The sequence below is a fragment of the Haemaphysalis longicornis genome, unplaced genomic scaffold (genome assembly GCF_048455015.1).
Source record: "Haemaphysalis longicornis isolate Haplotype H1 unplaced genomic scaffold, Haemaphysalis longicornis Haplotype H1 scaffold_13, whole genome shotgun sequence".
In the NCBI taxonomy this organism is placed as follows: Eukaryota; Metazoa; Arthropoda; class Arachnida; order Ixodida; family Ixodidae; genus Haemaphysalis; species Haemaphysalis longicornis.
In genome coordinates, this window is record NW_027526233.1 from 72808685 (window position 1) to 72829303 (window position 20619).

A 20619-nucleotide genomic window follows, 5' to 3' on the forward strand; every position below is an offset into this window, starting at 1 on the left:
GAACAGGTACTTTCATTTTCATTTAATGTTGTTTTCATGAGTTACGTCCACACCACTTATTAGTCCAAAAGAACTTAATTTTCTTCTAATGTCATGCTACGTTAACAAAATTCTAGACGCGTTGCGAATGACGCCCTGCTTCAGGTGGCTGCAGTTGTATCCCTCTGTGCTCACGCAAGGAAAGGCGTAAAATTAGGGTTACATAATTTGTTTCAAACCAATAACATAGCAATGGTAGCATGCATACAGGAAACCTTGCATACTGCAACGAATAGGGCAATAAATATTTTATTGGTCAAGGTTGAATGCGTAGGGTTCTCAACCCGTCGGAGGCAAACTTGCGCCTCTGGAAGTTTATTTGTTTATTTATTTATTTATTTATTTATTTATTTATTTATTTATTTATTTATTTATTTATTTATTTATTTATTTGATGCCTGCTTGCCTTTGCATGCAATACAGAAGGAATATACATAACACTAAGCAATAAATATGAGACAAAATAACAAAATAATTCTACAAAGCGCGCTGAAAATCGTCAATATTGTCACGAAGCCAAGGACGACGCAGTTGTCTTGCAGAAGAAACAAGTTTATTGTGGCGAACTTGTGCTCCCCTAACAACTCAAAAGAATACAGAGGCGGCGAAGCAGCGGTCAACAAAGTGACTTGCGTCAGCGAGCGTCGCAGAATGGAATGCCCCGGCGTCTGCTCTGCAGGCTTTTTATCTTTCGGCGCGCGTGGTTCTGGAACCGTCGATTCGCATCGAGAACATTGTAGATGCATGAAGAATATTCCGGGATGTTCACGTTAGATCGGAATGCTCTCCCTATCAGAACAGATAACACATGCGGCACAGAAAGAAAGAATAGAACACGCGCTTCCCTTGCCACGGAGATAACACAGACCGGCGCAGCCGGGCGGTAAAAGCAAAACACAAATAAACAAACCCAATGCATGGTTCGCGGCATTACCCCACCCCTCTAAGAGTGCATCGACCCGATGCTAACATAAGCGACAGTCCGAAAATGAAAAAAGTTCGTCATCGTTCGTAGAAAGGTTTTAAGCGAACCACGTGGACGACTTCTGGCCGCGTACGTCGTCGTGATGTGCCGGAGTCACCATCGGGGATCACTTCGTAGGTAAGTTGGCCAACACGTCGCAGAATCTGGTAGGGTCCGAAATACCGTCGCAGAAGTTTCTCGCTCAGTCCGCGTCGTGGGATGGGAGTCCAAACCCACACACGATCCCCGGGTTGGTACTGGGCGTCTCGGCGTCGGAGGTTGTAGCGGCCGGCATCCACCAGCTGCTGGTCCCTTATACGAACTCGAGCGAGCTGGCGGGCCTCATCCGCACGTTGAAGGTATCCTTGGACGTCGGCGTTGAGGTCGTCGTCTTCTACATGCGGAAGCATGGCGTCGAGCATCGTAGTCGGTCGTCTTCCGTAGACAAGCTCGAACGGTGTCATCTGCGTAGTTTCCGGCGTCGCTGTATTGTACGCAAACGTGACATACGGAAGGACTTCGTCCCAAGTCTTATGTTCAACGTCGACGTACATGGACAGCATATCCGCAATTGTCTTGTTCAGACGTTCTGTTAAATCCATTCGTTTGGGGGTGTTACGCCGTCGTTCTTCGGTGATCCGTGTTGCTGTAGCGTAAGATTCCTTGCATCAGCTCCGCGGTAAAGGCCGTTCCGCGGTCCGTGATTAGGACTTCAGGAGCTCCATGTCGCAGCACAACTTGCTTTATAAAGAACTTGGCGACTTCTTGTGCAGTCCCCCGCGGAAGAGCGGCGGTCTCTGCGTAGCGCGTCATGTAGTGTGTCGCCACGACAATCCACTTGTTCTCCGATCGTGACGTCGGGAACGGGCCTAGAAGGTCCATTCCAATCTGTTGAAAGGGCCTCGACGGGGCGGTGATCGGTTGTAGAAGTCCGGCGGGTCTTGTCGGCGGCGTTTTTCGTCGCTGGCAGTCCCGGCAACTCCGAACGTAGTGGGTGACGTCGGATGTAAGGCGGGGCCAGAAGTACTTCGCCTGAAGTTTTGCAATAGTGCGAGCTGTACCGAGATGTCCGGAAGACGGGTCGTCGTGGGACGCTTCCAAAATTTCGTCACGAAGGTCTGCGGGGATGACAAGTAGATAATTCGTTCTTGTTCCGGGGCTGAAATTCCTCTTCACGAGGACGGAGTTTTTGAGGCTGAATGCTGGTAAGTTACGCTTGAAAGCTCTAGGCACGGCGACGTTTCGTCCTTCGAGGTAGTCGATCATTACTCGCAAGTCGGGTTCGGCACGCTGCTGGGCGGCTAGGTCGCTCTCCGTAACAACCCCGAAGAACGCACTGTCTTCATCGGAGTCTTGTGGTGGTGGGTCGACAGGGGCGCGGGACAGGCAGTCGGCGTCGGAATGTTTCCTGCCGGATTTGTAGACGATTGTAACGTCGAATTCTTGCAGGCGCAAACTCCACCGCCCAAGACGGCCAGAGGGGTAATTCAAATTGGCTAGCCAACACAGCGCATGGTGTTCTGTTACAACCTTGAACGGTCTGCCATACACGTATTGGCGAAAATTTAAAATGGCCCATATAATAGCCAGGTACTCTTTTTCGGAGGCAGAGTAGTTTTTTTCCTCCTTCGACAGACCACGGCTGGCATAGGCGATTACGTTTTCGCACCCGCTTTGTTTTTGGACAAGGACGGCACCCAGCCCTATATCACTGGCGTCCGTGTGTATTTCCGTTTCGGCGTTTTCGTCGAAATGAGCGAGCACGGGCGGGCTTTACAGGTGTTTTTGCAGCTCGCAGAATGCCTTTTCTTGGTCGTCTTCCCTGCTGAAAGCGGTGCTATCTTTCGTCAAGCGCGTGAGCGGCTCTGCAATGCGTGCGAAGTTTGCGACGAAGCGCCGGTAGTATGCGCACAGTCCAAGAAATCTTCGCACGCCCTTCTTATCTTTCGGCCTTGGGAAGTTCGCTATGGCTGAAGTTTTCGCCGGGTCAGGCAGGACTACCGCGGCGTTGACGACATGGCCCAAAAACTTCAGTTCCTCGTACGCGAAGCGGCACTTTTCAGGCTTCAGCGTTAACCCCTACGTACGGATGGTCTCGAGTACAGACTGCAACCTTGCGAGGTGTTCGTCGAAAGTCCGGGAGAATACCACAACGTCGTCGAGGTATACGAGGCAGGTGTGCCACTTCAGGCCAGCTAGCACAGTGTCCATGACTCTTTGGAACGTTGCTGGTGCTGTGCATAGCCCAAACGGCATTACCTTGAACTCGTATAGGCCGTCCGGGGTTATGAATGCAGTCTTCTCTCGATCTCTCTCGTCCACTTCAATTTGCCAGTAGCCGGTCTTAAGGTCCATCGATAAGAAGTACCTCGCATGGCAGAAGTGGTCGAGGGCGTCGTCGATTCGTGGCAGCGGTTACACGTCCTTTTTGGTGATCTTGTTCAATCGCCGGTAGTCAACGCAGAACCTCAGTGTGCCGTCTTTTTTCTTCGCGAGTACGACCGGCGCAGCCCACGGACTTTTCGATGGCTGTATAATGTCGTCGTTGAGCATGTCGTCGACTTAAGTCCGGATGGCTTCGCGCTCGTGGGAAGAGACGCGGTACGGTGACTGTCGGGTAGGTCGGGCTCCATTCTCGGTTATTATCCGGTGCTTCGCCAGAGGTGTTTGACGTAACTTTGAGTTCGACGAAAAACACTCGCTGTTTGCGACGCAGCAAAGCCAATAACTTGTTCCTTTCTTCTTGCGGTAGCGCCGGATTCACGTCGAAGTGGTGCGGAAGCTTGAAGGTATCGTCGGGTGCGTGTTCAAAGTCGGCGACTGCTATCACGTCACTTGCTTGTTGCGTTTCTTCGACGAACGCAATTGCAGCGCCCTTGTTTAACTGCTGGTACTCCTCGGTGAAATTGGTGACCAAAACGTGGGATTTGCGCTGCTTAAACCACGCAATGCCTCTTGCGACAGACACACCGCGGTCAAGAAGCAACCTTCGGTCACTCTCCACGATAGCGTCGACGTCGGGAGCAGCACCTTCCCAGTAGACGGTGATCATCAAGCTTGCGCGGGGTGGCAGGGTGACGCGATCATCGGCGATCCTTACAGCTGCACGGTGTTCGGGGTTCGATTCCGGCGTCACGGAGTGGTCGGAGGAAAAAGTTATCGACTTCGTCTGCAGATCGATTATTGCGCCGTTGTCCGTCAAAAACACCATTCCGATAATTACGTCGTGGGAGCAGTTGGGCAAAACAACGAACACCGCAGGGTACGTCGTGCCGTCTATGGTGACGCGCGTTGTGCAAGTTCCACTTGGCTTCACGAGGTGGCCTCCTGCTGTGCGTATGTGCGGACCGTCCCATCTGGTCATAACCTTCTTCAGCTTAGACGCAAATGGTCCGCTCATTACGGAGTAGTCGGCTCCCGTGTCTACGAGGGCGACTACATCAAATCCGTCGATGGACACCTTGACTTCGGATGCCGCCTTCCTCGAGTTCTGGGTGCGTCGGGGCGTCGCATCTCGGCTTGTGCGTGTTGGCGGTCGGGCACTGTGCGTCGTCGTTGTCATCGTCTTCTCAGCGGACATCTCGGTCCGGTAGGGTTCGCGTCGCGGCGTATAGCTGTCGTCGTGTACGGGAGTCTCGTCAGGTCTGGGTCGGGTCGTCGGGATGAGGGCATGTTGTGAGTCACTGTCTTCCGCGAGTCGTTGCGTCGTTGGAGGGTTTTCATTTTTCCGCGATCGTGCAACTTTACCTCCAGAAGTTGCTGCTTTTAGTTTCCCCCGCGTGGGCTGGGGGACCTTCCACGGGCGAAGTCAGCATTGCTACGGCGGTTCGGCGATTGGTACGGCTAGGGCGATGGCGAGCGGTTGAAACGGAATGGGCCACGGCTGGTTTCAGATAGATACTCTTCGATCTCACGTGGTCGTTGCCCAGGGAGAGGGCGAGGTGCGTCGACGGAGAAACCACGCAGTCCGAGTCTGTTGTATGGGCAGCGACGGTAGATGTGGTCGGCATCTCCGCAGTGGTAGCACAGAGGACGATTGTCGGGAGTTCGCCATACGTCCGTCTTCCTCGGCGTCTGGTTTCGGGCTACCGGGGGTCGGGCGGGTGACAGTGGGCGGCGGTACGGCGGGGCCTCTTGACGGCGTGTTGGGGCAGGGCGGGGTCGACGAACAGCCGCAGAGTAGGTCATAGCCTCGGGCTCGCGGGGTGCTTCGGACGGCACAGAAGTTCCCAAAGCCTGCTGTACTTCTTCCCGGATCACGTCGGTCAGTGAAGTGATTTGAGGTTGTGGTGTCGTCATCGGGAAAAGTTTCCGCAGCTCCTCCCTTACCACTGCGCGGATAGTGTCGCGTAGTGAGTCGGAGTTAATAGCGCTGGCACCAATCGTCTCCGAAACCAGCGCATTGATTGGGCGGTCGTACTGCCTCGTTCGGATTTCGAGCGTCTTCTGAATCGCGGCGGCCTCACACGCGAATTCGGACACGGTCTTGGGGGGGTTGCGAACAAGGCACGCGAAGAGCTCTTGCTTCACACCTCGCATCAGAAACCGTAGTTTCTTTTCCTCCGTCATTCCTGGGTCCGCACGGCGGAAAAGTCGCTTCATTTCCTCGACGAAGATTACGACTCCTTCGTTCGGGTGTTGCGTTCGAGTTTCCAGTAAAATCGCAGCTCATTCTTTTCTCACCACCGTCGTGAAGGTCTTAAGGAACTCGCTTTTGAATTGCGTCCAGTCGGTCAAGGCGCTCTCGTGGTTTTCAAACCAAGTTCGAGCTGCATCCTCCAAGTAAAAAAAAATATGCCGGAAGGTTTCTTCATCGTCCCACCTGTTGAAGATCCGCACGCGCTCCAGCTTCTCCAACCATTCCTCTGGGTCTTCAGCGGGGGCTCCCCGGAACGATGGCGGTTCCCGGGGCTGCTGCAGCATGATTGGCGACGTTATTTCTTGTACCATCGTGTTGGTTGCAGCGTTCCTTCTGTTGGGCCCTTCTGGCATCAAACCGAACTCGGGTGGTAAATCTTGCAGGCGGGGGCTGGCTCTTGTTGGACTGGCTTGGCGGCTTCCCGAGGTTGTAGTGGGCATGAAGGGTGCGTACCCCGCACCTCCACCAGATGTCACGAAGCCAAGGACGACGCAGTTGTCTTGCAGGAGAAACAAGTTTATAGGAGCGAACTTGTGCTCCCCTAACAACTCAAAAGAATACAGAGGCGGCGAAGCGGCGGTCAACAAAGTGACTTGCCTCAGCGAGCGTCGCAGAATCGAATGCCCCGGCGTCTGCTCTGCAGGCTTTTTATCTTTCGGCGCGCGTGGTTCTGGAACCGTCGATTCGCATCGAGAACATTGTAGATGCAAGAAGATTATTCCGGGATGTTCACGTTAGATCGGAATGCTCTCCCTATCAGAACAGCTAACACATGCGGCACAGAAAGAAAGAATGGAACACGCGCTTCCCTTGCCACGGAGATAAAACAGACCGGCGCAGCCGGGCGGTAAAAGCAAAACACAAATAAACAAACCCAATGCATGGTTCGCGGCCATATAAACAGTTAATGCGTGGAAGATAATTACACTGCAGTATTGATGTAAAATAAAATAAATCGCACAAGGCGTCACCTTTAAAGGAAAGTTATTAATTTGCTTTAAGCTAGCGGTCCCACTTTGCGATATGTAGAATGGCGCTTGGACATACTTCTCCATTTCTACTCCAGTTTTCGAATGATAGATATTACGAAAAAAGTTCAACCTGTGGTTTCGTCTGTGATCTTTCACGTCCTGCCATTTCAGTTTACTTTTACTTTCTCTCATGCTAAGTTGAGCGTGCCAATTGCCTAATACGAATCGCACTGACATATTCTGTATGTTTTCGAGCGTATCAACCAGCTCTTTGGTGTATAGGGATCCACGAAAACACATGCGTACTCCAAGATTGAGCGCACATGAGTAAAATACGGTTGTTCTTTTCAGTTAGATGCAGGTTCACTGAAATTTCGTCTCAGAAAGCCAAAAACATACGCAGACATAACTTTTATGGTGTAAACCTGCCTATTTAACCTCTAACCACTCCCTAAATAAACTCCTAGGTATTTATATTCCTCGGCCGTTGTCACAGCAGCATAATTTACGGTGTACGTATTCAATTGGAATCAAGGGTTTCTTGTAAAGGTGCCGTTAACACACTGTTTAACATCCAAAACTTTTCTGAATCGGCACACCAGGATGTTATTAAATTCGAATAAAGCTGCAGGTATACGGAATCACATTCATTCGCTATAGTCCGGTAAACTACACAGTACTTTTGAACAAAGCTATAGGGCCAATAGTAATAACAATGCAAAAACCGATTCATTGAGTCCATAGGATGAAATGTACTACGCAGAAGGTGAAATGGAACACCATCATTTGCTTTTTTGCAGTCCAAGAATACACAGTCAACCACTTTAAGCTTATCTATTGCAAAAGCCAAATCGTGCGTGAACTCAACAATCTGCGTTGAGCAAGAAAATCCTGACAAAATCCGTATTTGCTAGGATGCTGGCGATTATCATTAACCAAATGAGTCATATTCCACGAGTAGCTAAGCTCAGCTTGAAACATCGGAACTAAATTAACAGCTAGGCTTCGTCAGTGACAAGGCTCTGTTGCTATCGCAAATTTAAAATAGTTTTTTTTTCTAAATAGGCAGTCGTAAAATCCCATGAAGTAACATAGTGCAGGGCATGAAGTTGATCCTACCAATGCACGAGCGAGTCTCTTATACGTTTATCACCAACAACATAGTGCAACATTGCTTGTCGCAGTTTAATTGTGAGCAGAATAACTTGCGCTTTTGCTCGCACTCGCCTTTCTTTGGTGGGGAGTCCTTGACATGATGGCGGTTTAGCTCCTGCGTGGTGGCCGCTTTTTCGACGCCCTTGAAGGCCAGTTATTTTGGTGAACCATCTCCATCTCGGATCGGACATCTCTGCCGGGTCGATGTCTCCAATGCTCTCCATATCTTGAGGGGGCGAATACCCTCGAGCTGATGCGTCGACGAAGCCCGCGGCAGAGGCGTGGTAGCGGCGATGACTGGCGAGGCTTAGCTCACCCGTCTGTGTGGCAGTCTTCTTGGGGCAATAAATGACATTTCGATGGCCTAAAAGGTTCCCTGCTAATGTCCAGTGAGTCCTTCCACCTTGCCCGTTCACTGAGAACACTCATTACTGTTTGACAAACGATGTTCGTTCATTTAAAACGTAGAAACACGGAGCGAATGAAAACCGCCTCCCCGTCGTTCGGCTCCCTAACGGCTTTTTCTCCTCCCAGGAAAAAACCGGTCGGTTCCAAACACGTCTGTGCATGAATTCTCGGCGCCCAGGCGCGTGCCGTTGTTAGGCTGTATGCCGTTCTCCCAAAAAATGACGTATAACGAGATACCTTACGTAGGCCGGTCTCCTCTTGAACACCGGTTACCAAATATTCTCTGGCCATTCGCTTGCCGTAATTCGGCCGAGGACAGCTAACCGAATGAAAACCGTATATTGTGGGGCCGTACGTCGGCCGGTATCCTTCATAACACTGGTTGCCGGATATTCTACCGCCGGACGCGTGGTTCACCGTTGAAACAACAAATGCACGGCAGCCGCGCTCCGGCCGGTCTCCTTTCGAACACCAACTGCCGCAAGAATACGCAGATTCTGTGGCCGGTCGCTTGCCGTGCTTCGGCCGATTACCGCTTCCCGAAGAAAAAACGGATGCCCTAAAGCCGTACTTCGGCCGTTCTCTTTCTCAACATCGGCAGCCGTAAGAGAACTGAATATCTGACAGCCGGTTAGCTGCCGTTGTGCGTCCGGACACGGGCGGACGGAAAAATACCGAAGCGCTGGTTGCCGAATGTTGGCCGTTCAACGCATGATCAGTGGCTTCCAGAACCTGGATGCTGGCCGGACATGCCAGAAAGCGGCCATAGACCGGCCGGTCTTGGGGAACACTTTCTGTGCCGCCTGGGATGGTACCAGTGAAACGGTACCATCGGCTGAAAAAACCTGTCTGAGGAAACGCCCAGTTTTCTGCCACCCTATTAAGTCTAACCGAACTAGCCTTTTTGTGCGTCACTTATCTTTATTCCAGCTACGAAAGATGTTTTTTGTAACCGAAGAAACCCAAAGAAATAGGAGAAAACATGCAATATGGGAAGAAGTGACATAATATGGGCCAGCAATAAAAACCGTCATCATCGTGTTACCTGCGTCTTAGCAGTAAATTCATATGATCGAAAGGAGCTGGAGGTCTCACTACAAGCGCCGAGTCATCTTACTTGGCGGTGGCTTAGGTCGATAGTCTTCATTCTTGCAAAGAAAAGAAGATTTTGTGTTGTCATTCGGAAATCGCGGGAAAGTGGCTGATGACTCATATGTTTTCTTTACTAGCCTAGACATCTCCTTGAAGTTTGCGTAAAAATTGCCATTATCATCGGGATAAAGCATTTATTCAATCAACGATACTTATTTTCTCTTCATGGAATGAAGTTTATTTTTTCACCCTCTATTATTACCCCTTTACTTCCCAATGTCTGCCAGAATACCGAAGGCCAAGGGAGTGATGAGCACAGACGAGTTCATTTGAAATAATTATAACAAAACTTGGTACTGACTTATTCAGCTGATGTTTATACTTAGACCAACCGGTGTTGTTGGACAAAAGTGACAAGCTTGACTCTAAAGAAAGCAACTGCAGTTGTCTTCGTCGTTGATATTTCATTGTAGTCCTGTTGATTCCCGCTGGCAATCGGCACGGATAGAAGGCTCAATACTCCTAGGAGTGGAATTGTTCACTGGGCAGTTGGGGGTGCGGTATGTCTTGATCTGGGCTTGCAGTAACGATTTACGTCTTTGCGCGGAATCATGCATCTTCAGCGCGGCAGAACTATCGCTTTGAAGACTTTTTAGTGTACCGGTAATCTGGTCGCGAAGACTCTCAGAGTACAAAAGTTATGAGACATGATATATTTTTAACCATAAGAGCTTCCATAAGATCCGTTTGCTCTAACAGTAAGCATAATGTGCCTGTGCTTTTAGGTACACAGCTATCTGGCCATCAATACTATAATGCTCGGTCCCGCGTCAGCAAACGTTTATCTTTAATTGTTGAGGTGTTCAATGACAATAAATGAAATATAAAACGAAGAGCATGGTGCACACAGTTGAGTCGAAAAATGTAGCACTGCGATCATAACATTCCAGCTTTGGTGATGGCTTGTAGCCCCTCATGTACGGCGTCGCCTGAAACCGCAGCTTCTGCCTCTATGGCAACTTTGAGCCAAAGCTTAGGGACCACAAAAGCGTCAAAGGAGTGTGGTCTTGCCATAGAAATTTTTACAAACTACAAAGTGACCTGTGGGCGAGGCTAGTGGCCACAGCAACGCAACTGCTGGGGCTCCGTTGGAGGAGGTCTAGGTGACTTGGTGAATCAGCTCGCTGCTTTCATCGAGCCATCTTTGAGAAAACTCCTGTGCGGTCAACATTTTCTCTACGAAGGCTGCGTGAACACATCGTGCAAGGCGGGCCTTGCCGAGAATGACACGTGGCCATCCAGTTGCCTCTTTACAATGTCACCCGTTCACTTAGCATCTATCGGGGCAACGCTAATGCTTCTGTGCGTTTTAAATCTTCCCATGTAACAAAGGTGGTAGCATATCATAGGGTTATTTTTAACGTCGCACACCGGAACACCCAGCCCTATCCTACAACATTCTTTCAGGACAAAGCTGTGTAATAAAAATTCTTCCTGCTGTAAGTGTAAATAAACGGGTTTGTAAAACAATTAGTCGAGTGGTTACTCACTCAACTCACATTTTTTTGGTCAATTCAAGTTCCAGAAGATTCTTGGTTCTGTGATTTTCTTCTACCAACCTTTTTTTACCAGGATAAGGGCAGTTTGTTGGGTTTCTTTCAACCCACAAATGATACTTATGTTACCCCTCTGTAGCAAGGCAGTGCTGAACTTAGCTTTATGCTTTGAAGCAAAGAACCAGTCGGCGTGTAGCTGGAAGATAACTCCTTCTTTTGCGAGAGATTGGCGTACGGTATATTGAAATGTTTTATATGTACAGTAATGCACCAGTAACGCTCAAAAATACAAGAAGAGACCCATGCTGGGGCCCCCATATTCAGTGCGTGAGATGTGGGAGTCTCCCAGGATGAAGCCCTGTGCTTCGTAGGTGTTTCTTTCGGGTGTCTCTAAGACAAGGACCAGTCCAGAGCCAGTGTTAACCATAAGCTTCTGACGCGCGACGCGCGCAGGAGGGGCAAGTGTCAGCAAACGGCGCGTGTTAACGGGCAGGCCAAGCGTGGGTATCTGCTGGGGATAACGCCAACACAATGTGAAACCTCCGCAGCACCACCTCCTCTCGATGGGAGACCCCACTAGGGAGCTCAATTCCAAGCGGTGGAAGTAAAGCGCGCTTGACGCGACGGCGGGTTTCCTTTCCTACGAGCAGTTCTTCAGTCTTAGATACTTGAAGAAGTGGTAGTAGCAGTTGGATGTCCCTTCGGTGGCAGGTGCGATCTGCGCCTGTGTGGGTAGGAAGCATGTCGCGGCGTATCCACAAAAGCCGGACAGGACATAAATAAGTGTCCATATTCTCTTGAGTGCGTCCGGCCAGGCTTGTTCAAAACGCCACGCTACGGAAATCCCACATGGCTGCCGGTGAACCAGTATTAAGTTCCAGCTTGTCCCCACTAGTCAATGTCGGTGCAAGCTCCTGCAGACCATGCCTCACGTCAATGAGTTCTGCTAGCCGGCTTGGGAGTGTACGGAGTGTCTCGAATGCGCAGCTTTGAGTTAGGGCACGATAAAAGAGACAGGTCAAGACCGTGGTGATGAAGAAGTCGTACGCGCCGGCATCCACAAAAGCTTGGACAACCAGCAGTTCCGTCTTGGCGCCCAATCAGGTACTTAAACGACAACATATCGAGGCTGGTGAAGACCTGAGGTACGTACATGGAGTCTTGTAAGAGCCTTATGGACCGTAACCTAATGTCACATCTACTGTCACACATGTTTAGTCTTGTTGCCTGTAGTTAGCCGTGTATTCTCATGTTGTCAAGCACCCCGTCCGTGATTACAAGAGCAATCCACTACCTAGCGTGTTGCCTTAGAAACCTTCCTTTTTGAGTTCAAGTTTCTCGGTTCTATAAGTCTCCAGGGTTTTCTCCCTTTCACTCTGTACCCATTTCATAGTCTCTGCTGCTTTCACCTGTTTTTTAACAGTTGCGTATACCCCACCTTTCCCTACCAAAGTTCAGTACCACTTGGTCAGCTGTCTGGTCCTCTGTCTCCACCGCGTGTGCATGCTCCTCATTTTATGAAAAGACCTGAGCCGAGAACCCGTCGTAAAGTCCCATCGAACGCGAGGTTTTTATTTGACACATAGCCAAAAGAAAAGAAGAAGGCCGTGCGTGCGTTCATACTTATTTGGTAGGAAACCTATTGTGGAATCTTCGCGTAGGTATGTACGTAATTTGAAGCTACCAACCAGACTACTTTTTGTAACATCCTCCCGCCGACGAAAAGAGGAGCATTAACTAGACGCTTCCAGGTGATGCAAATGTTGTACTTCTCGTCTTATACGATATCCGTCCAACTTCTTGAGAAGGCAAAGACAAAGTCTGTTGTCAGAGCCCGGAAAAGTTTTTTTGATTACTTCCAGATCCCAAAGCGACCTTGGTGTTTTCTCGATCACAGTGAGGACGACATCGGCAACTTTAGCGTCACTTGAAGATGCATTATGTGCAGTGTGGAAGGACGGCAGCTGCAGTATGTATTCTCTGCGCCACCAACTCCAAGAGGCATCTAGTAACTCTTTTTGTTGTCTCCAGTGTCCCCGACATTTTTCTTCTGATCACTTCATCTGGATCTCTAAGATTCCACCTTTTGGTACAAGCAGGAGTCTTCGGCCGATCAACAAATATGCGGGAGTTAACGGTTTCCCCTCTAGGGATGCTGAAAGGGTACTCAGTGGCCGTGAGTTTACAATGCCTTGAACGTCCTTAAGAAAGCCAAAACAGTTGGTTTTCAAAACTTTTCTCAGTGATTTCTTGATTGTTCTTACCAGTCTCCCAAAATCCGCCCCACCTGACGGCTCGTTCGGCTTTGAAATTCCAGTGGATTTGGGTTTTATAAAGTATTTCAATATTTGCGCATTTCGTATCGTCCTACAACTCATTTTGAAATCTTTCAAAGCTCTTTTTAAAGCCAGGCAACTGTCTGAATATACTGTCTTGCAAATTTCTCTCCAGGCTGTAAAACGACGGAATGCATTTAAAATGTATTGCGTGTTCAGATTTCGAACAAGCTAGAGGTGTACTGGTCGCACTACGGCGCTAGTAAAGATGACAGTGTAACATTTCTCGGCTCCATCTACTGTATCGTACAGTTGTCCAGTAAACTCTACTCTAATGATAAAAAACGGCTGGCATTGAGTGACTCTATCACTTGGGAGAGGGGCGAATGGCTCGCTCATTGGCTTCGCTGAAAGCCTCTTGCATGTACGGCACTGACTGATCACTCTTTTAACCATTGGACAACCTCTGATAATCCAATATTTTTCATTTAACTGCTCCAACGTATACCGAACGCCTGCGTAAAAAAGTCGTCGGTTCTCGTTTTCAATTATTAACCTTGTAAATTCGTCGTCTGGAGAAAGTATGATCGTGAAGTCGGAATTCTTTAGCCGTCCTCCCACTCTAATCAAATGAACCCCTTCACGGTAGGGCAAAAATTTGCTGATCACTGGATGGATCAAATATTGAGGATAAAACGCCCGTGTTTGAGCTTTGTAATTCCAAAATTACTTGGCGTTTTATGTTTCGCAAGTCAGTAGGGGTACAGTCATTTTTCGGCCAGGGTTACGAGAATTCCGGAGAAACCGGAGTATCGAAGACGTGCTGTTCAAAACCTTTATCATGTTTTGATCTGTGAAAGGTCAAAAAGCTCGGAACCCCTCCTTTTAGTTGTGGGTGTAACTTGTGCAAGTTCTTCTGGAGTTTTCACATACTGTTTACCGCGAAATGTTCTATTTGGTCATTTGTCGTCTTTTTGAGCAGGCAGTCAGGACCCCCACCTTAATTTACTTTCTTGCTATTCTTTAGCAGATATTCCCACGCGTTAATAAATCTGCAGTGTTGTAATCTGTCGGCAGTAACGCCGCAATTCAATATCAGTTAGGGAATAGATCAGTTAGAGAATGTTTGCCACGAAGGTATTCCACTTTCCTAAGCTCGGGTTTATTCATCTTAGAACCGCGGATGAGTCTTTCCTAAACAAAACCTGGCAGCGGGTATCATACTCCTTCTGTACGGTTGACATCAACCGAACTGCTGTTAGAGCCCCTTGAAGTTGCAACCTTGATAGGTTCTGTGTTTTCACAGGGGCTACACTTGTTTTGGCGATGAGCAGTCTAGTCATTATGTCACTGGTACTGTCGACTCGCACATAGACTGCAGATCCATGCGCTGAGGTGCTTGCATCAGCGAGCACGTGGAAGATTGTTTTTCTGGATTCACTTGACCGCCAAAGCGTTAAGAAGACGAAGGTCTTCGAACCACTTGTCCAAGTTCTTTTTTAAGTCTTCCGGCAAATTTTCGTCCTAGTTCAGCTTCCCCTTCCAAGCCCTCTGGAAGCCTCTCTTGGCCTTCACTGTGTGCGGAGTAATGAGGCCATATGGATCTTATATTTTGCTGTGATTTTTAGCATATGCCTCTTTGTGTTCGGAATTCGGGCTACAAGTTGTATAATTTTAGACGTGTCAAACCTGTAGGTATCTTCGTCCGGGTGGCATAGCACTTTTAAAGCTTTCTTCCTTTGCGAGATCGTGAAGTCAACATCAGAGTTAATGGTGTTGTCCGCTTCAGCAGCGGTCTTCAGTTGGCGATCATTATTCGTCCATTTAATGAGGTGAATGCATGCTTTGCTAATGATTTTGGCTGCCTTGTCACATAACAACAAGGCATTATCTGTAAAGTCGGCGCCTGTCACAAAATCGTCAACGTAAAATTGATTTTTGACGGCCTTTGTAAGTATATCTTGTGAACCAGTCGAAGTTTCAAAATGGTAGTGTAGCCTGGCGCTCAGTAGAAAGGGACTTCAGGTAGTACCAAAGAGAGCACCATTTATTCTCCTGACAATTCGTTTCGGGAAACTCTGTCTAGGCGTCGGAGGGTGTTCATACCAAAAGTGCCGAAGAGCGTCACGGTCGTTCTCCGACAACAAAATTTGCAAGGATGCTTTTTCTGGGTGGGCTGTTACAGCGATTCCGTATATCCAGCACTTCGGGAGAAGGGAAAGTACCGACGGATTCAGGTTCAGACCAGAGTGTAACGCGTCATTCAGTGACAGTTTTCCAGGTGAGCTAGATGTTGCTTGAAAGGAAATTTTCGAGTCTTGGTTGTTTTCCTGTCGTTGCGGATGTCTGCTCGGTGCGGGAAGTAGTAGACTGGACCGGTGCCTCTTGGGTCATTTCGAGTTCGGCGAAGTTGTTCTGAATATATTCGCGTATCGTCGCATCGTACCGAATTAGAAGCTCTTCGTTTTTCAGAAGATGTTGCATGAATTGGCAAGACAATTTCTCGCTTCCTTTAAATTGCATTCAAGCTCTGGTGCATCATACTTCCGTGAAAGACAAACTTCATAGTTGTCATCTTTTCTCCGCATTTTTCTTTTGAACTCAGTGAGAACTGGATCCTTGACCGATTCTATATCTTTGTGGTTAAGGATACCCATGTGCTCAACCTCCCAAAAGGCTTGCAGCTGTTGAGAGAGATTTTTGTTGTCGTCACTGAAATTCTGGACTAATGCCTTCATGACTCCAGTTGAAAACGTGGCTCGTATATTTTCAGTGCTTTTCACAGGGCCCTCTAGCGTCCACCCGAAAGAGATCTCAACTGCAGTTAAGCCGTCTTTAAGCCGCCGAATTTTTCCGGTAGCGAATTTTCAGTAATAGTCGAATCCCATAAGTAGCTGAGTATTGTCACCTGCTGAGGAATTCGCATCAATGACGAGGCAAAGACTCCGAACGTCCGCTCCCACACAAAAAGTATGAACTGTGAACAGAGGCCCGCTGCATATTCTTGGTACCTTGGGGGCTTCTATCAGCATGGCCTCGGTGTCGTACGGGCTTTTAATCCACAGTTCCACGCATTGTAGAGTTCGCTTAGATGAGCCCATCGCTCCGAACGTTTGCACATTCACATTCTCTTTTCCTACCTCCTTGCAGCTAGGGTTCTTGTCTGTGTCTTCCGTCACGAAAGTTCATTGACTACAGTTGTCCCGATGGCAATGGACAAGTCGCGGCTGCTGAGCACAAGGTCGAGGGTTCGATTCCCGGCCGCGGCGGCCGCTTTTCTGATGGAGGCGAAAAGCAAAAATGGCCGTGTGTACGAGATTTTGGCGCACGATAAAGATCCCCAGGTGGTAAAAATTAATTCCGAGCCCTCCACTACGGCGCGCCTCATCGCCTGCGTTGCGTCGGCGCGTTAAACCCCACAATCAAACAAAAGCGCGGCTGAGTGGAGCCACGTCCCCGAACTTTGGTTCTTTGTAGAAGAATGGTATCTTGGGCCTGAGTCACAGCTCTGGTCAATTGAATTCCTTTCGCGACGAACTACCTGTGGGTTGGGATTGCCGAATGACCAGCATACTTGGAATCGCAAAGGAACGTGAAGTGTCGGCCTTGGCATTTCTGACAATGCAGAACTCTTGTGTTCCGACAGTAGCTGGCTGGATAGAATTTTTTACGACACTTTAAGCACCGACCGCTTCGCTTGAGTATTTCCTTCTTTTCCTCAAGGGTTAACCTTTTGTCGCGCGCAGTACAAGCGTGTTCTACGAAACTCCAGAAATAACAGTTCTTTGTCCGTTCCGGAAGGGGTGGTAAAGGGGGCGGCTGAAGGTATATATTGGCGTCGCGCTTTGTCGTGGAGGTTCTTCTGGACTGTCGAACCATCCGATGCGATTTTTATCGTCTCCTTCCTGCTGCAAACTTCCTTCTTCGGGAAGCCTAGAAGCGCAGAAAATGTGCATGACTGTCCGCTTCCTGAGTGGTCTGTTGACAGTACCAAAGTTCAAGCTCATGAGGTTGCATTCCTCTCATGAGTTCAAGCTCATGAGGTTGCGTATGGTTGCATTCCTCTCGAGCTAAAACAATCTAAAACAGTCTTCATCCCCAAATGTCCCAACCCTAGTGGACCGGGCGACTTTCGCCCCATTACTGTTTCCCCAGTGTAATTACGTCCTTTTTCCAAGTTGTTGTTGAGTCGCTTGGCTGAGGGTAATACTTTCCACAAATTTCAATCTGGTTTCTCTCATGATCGTAGTACTTACTCAAATATTCTAATCCTGCAGGCTTTGATGCGTCTAACGAAGAATTCCAAACGTCCTTTCTTTGCTGTTAGCCTGGATCTACGGAAGGCTTTTGATTCAGTTTCCCACGAAGCTATCTTTGCGGCTCTTGAAGCCAGCAAGGTCCCGTTGCGCACGCAGTCCTTGGTGCGGGAAATGTACACAACTGCTTCAACTGTTTTCTGGTCGTGGGGTGTTTCCGATGGTGTTAGGCTGAGAATTAGTAGGGGTATAAAACAAGGTGATCCACTTTCTCCTTTACTTTTTCTTTGTGTCTTCGATCCACTGATGGAACAACTAAACTCCACTACGTTGGGTGTTACACTGGGAGGTGCTTGTATATCAGGTTTGGCTTTTGCAGATGATATCCTACTTCTTTCCGATTCATTCGAAGGCCTCCAAGCATTGGTACGGCACACCGAGGATTACTGTCAAAATTTGGATGTTCTAATAAGTCCACCCAAATCGCAGTACTTCGGATGGCGTGTGAATCATGACACGCACGGTTTCCAATATGACCTCCCTATTTTACAGTTCAGCACCTCCAGTCTTCAATCCATTTCTCCTAACCACCATATCAAGTACCTTGGTCTTGATTTCCTTGTTAATAAAAATCCTTATGTCAATCCATGGAAGGCAGCTCGCCTCCCTCACTTAATCGCTTCGGCTTCTTTGAGGCCACTTCAGAAGCTTCAATACATCCGTCAACTCATCATCCCGGCATATCTGTATACCACGTCCAATACTCTCCAAGTAGAGAACGAGGCTTTCCGACACGACAAGTCCATAGGTATTCGTGTGAAAGAGCTCTTGCATTTACTAAAGAGCTTCCCGAGTAGTCATTTGTGGTTACCGTTCAGGAGCGGTGGTCTAGGTTTGTTGCAACTCGCGGGGGCTGCTCAGGCAGTCCAGTTCAAATCTTTGTTTCGGCTACTGCGTCTCAGTGATCCTGCTGTCAACTTCTTGCTTGATGAAGTCCTGGTCAAGAACCATAAGAGGATCGCTTCGGTTTTCAAAGTCCCTGATGGGGTATCTGAAAGTAAGGAGGTTGACGCCGCCCTTAAAAGAGGTGTGGCGAAGTTGTTCCAGGACATGAAACATAAATATACTAACAAAGACCTTTTTGCACATGCTCAACAGCCACATGCCAACTCTTGGCTGTATTCCGACAATAAATTCCTTAGTGACGGTGACAGAATCAAGGTACTCCGTCTTCGTACTAACTATGCTCCAATACTTACTTTGTCATACCCTCATGCCAGCGATCCAGCAGCTCGTGCCTGCCGTTGATGTGGCGAGCGGCCATTGACGGCATTCCACATTCTCCAAGAGTGTGAATCCGTTAGTCTGGTTCGTCAGGAACGCCAAAACTTTGTGGCCCGACAGGTGGCACGTATTTGCCGTGAAAAAAAATCCTGTGGTTTGGTCGTAGAGGAGGTGTACACCAGCCCCTCTGGGGTTCGAATAAAGCCTGACATAGTTCTTGAGGTTGACAAAAGGGTCGTTATCGTGGACGTCGCCATAACATGGGACACCAATGAGGGCATTTGAAGCAGGAATGTCTCGAGAAGGTAAAAAGTATTCGGTGTTAAAAACTTTGTTTCCTGGTCGTGCCGCCTCATTTCATGGGATGGCCTTCGGAGCGCGGTCCATGTTGTGTCGGGAGCCAATGCAGGCTGGTAAGGAGCTGGGTCTTCTCCCGAGAGATATGAGTTGGTTGTCGGCATGTGTTGTGCGTGGGAGCTTGATCACTATCCAACATTTTTCGCGACGACTACTGGGGGGGGGGGCACCTGAGTTGACTTTTGTCTTATGATGTTCCTTTGTTTCTGGAGTTTCTCTCTTTTTTTCCATTTTTTTTAAGTCTTTTTTTTGTTATTCGGTTGTGGAGGCGCCACACTTGTTTGCACGAGGCCGGCCACTGGAATTCCATCTTGTCTAAGTAGTTAGTTCTATTCTTTTGTTCCATACAGCTTAGCTAATTTATGGCACGCTGTCATAGGAACAACACGTCGTACAGCCAAACACCGGCTGGGCTACGGCCTATCGTGTTGTGCTAGTGACACGTCTCAGCTTTTTAGACCCCAGTGGCCCACACACTCCAGCTTTGCCGGAAAAATTAACGTATCTAGCCCCTTCTTTATAGCCACCCTGAGCAGAGCACTGTACTGGTGCCGCTTCACTCCTAGTGCATTTAGGCTCGAGCCGTTTTTTACCACATCGTTGTAAATGCGTCGGAGTGCCCCAAGATCTTGCGTTGATTCAGCAGCCTGGAGTTGCAGGTGGCGAGTTATGTGGTCTTTTATCGCCAGGTCATTCCGACCAAAGCGTTCCTCCAGTGGATCTACCGCTATCTGGTAGTTGATTTCACTGAGGGAAAGTCCACTGATCTTATCTTGCGCCTTACAACAAGGTAGCCTTTCAGATATTTAAACTTGTCAGTGGTCGACAACTGCGAGTTTCGGTATACGGTTGCCTTATACTGGTCCCAAAAGAAGCGCCAGCCTTGAATGGTTCCGTAAGATTTGCCTAGTTCCAGTCCAGGGAGCTTGATAGACGCACATGAGTGACCACGAACGGCGCTCAATGGCTCTAAGTTATTCACTGGGCCGTTTGGTGCTTGTAGACGCTGAATTTCTTCCATTCTTCGGGAAAGCTTGGATTTTGCCACACACATCGAAACTTAATACCTTTCCGCAGCTTCCCACTGTTGTTCTACGTTCTGATAATCAACGGTGTCTCCGATGTGTTTGTCGATGTCTCGAAGTGCTGGTTCCTTCATCACTACAACATTCAAAAGGTCCTGCAGCCCACCGATAGACGCAGCTGGGGAGTCCAACTAAGCGTAGCTGTCACTAATGGTCTTTGTGATGCCAGCTCAACGGGTGGCCCACTTGCGGCTGTGTCGATTTATTCTGTGGAGGACTTCGGCGTGGAATCGACTCCGCGTAATCAGGAACGGCGTAGCACACCACTGCGTTGAGGTGGGGGCGGGGACAGGTTGAGGGCAGCTAGAAGCGTCGGGTCGCAGCTAAAGACAATGTAGAAGCGCCGTTTGTTGCTTCAGTCGTTCAGGCTGCTTCTTCAGTAGTCTTCAGGAGAGGTTTCGTCGAGTCTTTAGGGGGGTTTCGAACCAAACTTGCACGAAAAGACCAGAGTCCACAACCATCGAACAGCCCCATCGAACATCAGGTGTTTATACGGCTCATAGCCAAAAGAAAAGAAGAAGGTCGTGCGTGCGATCA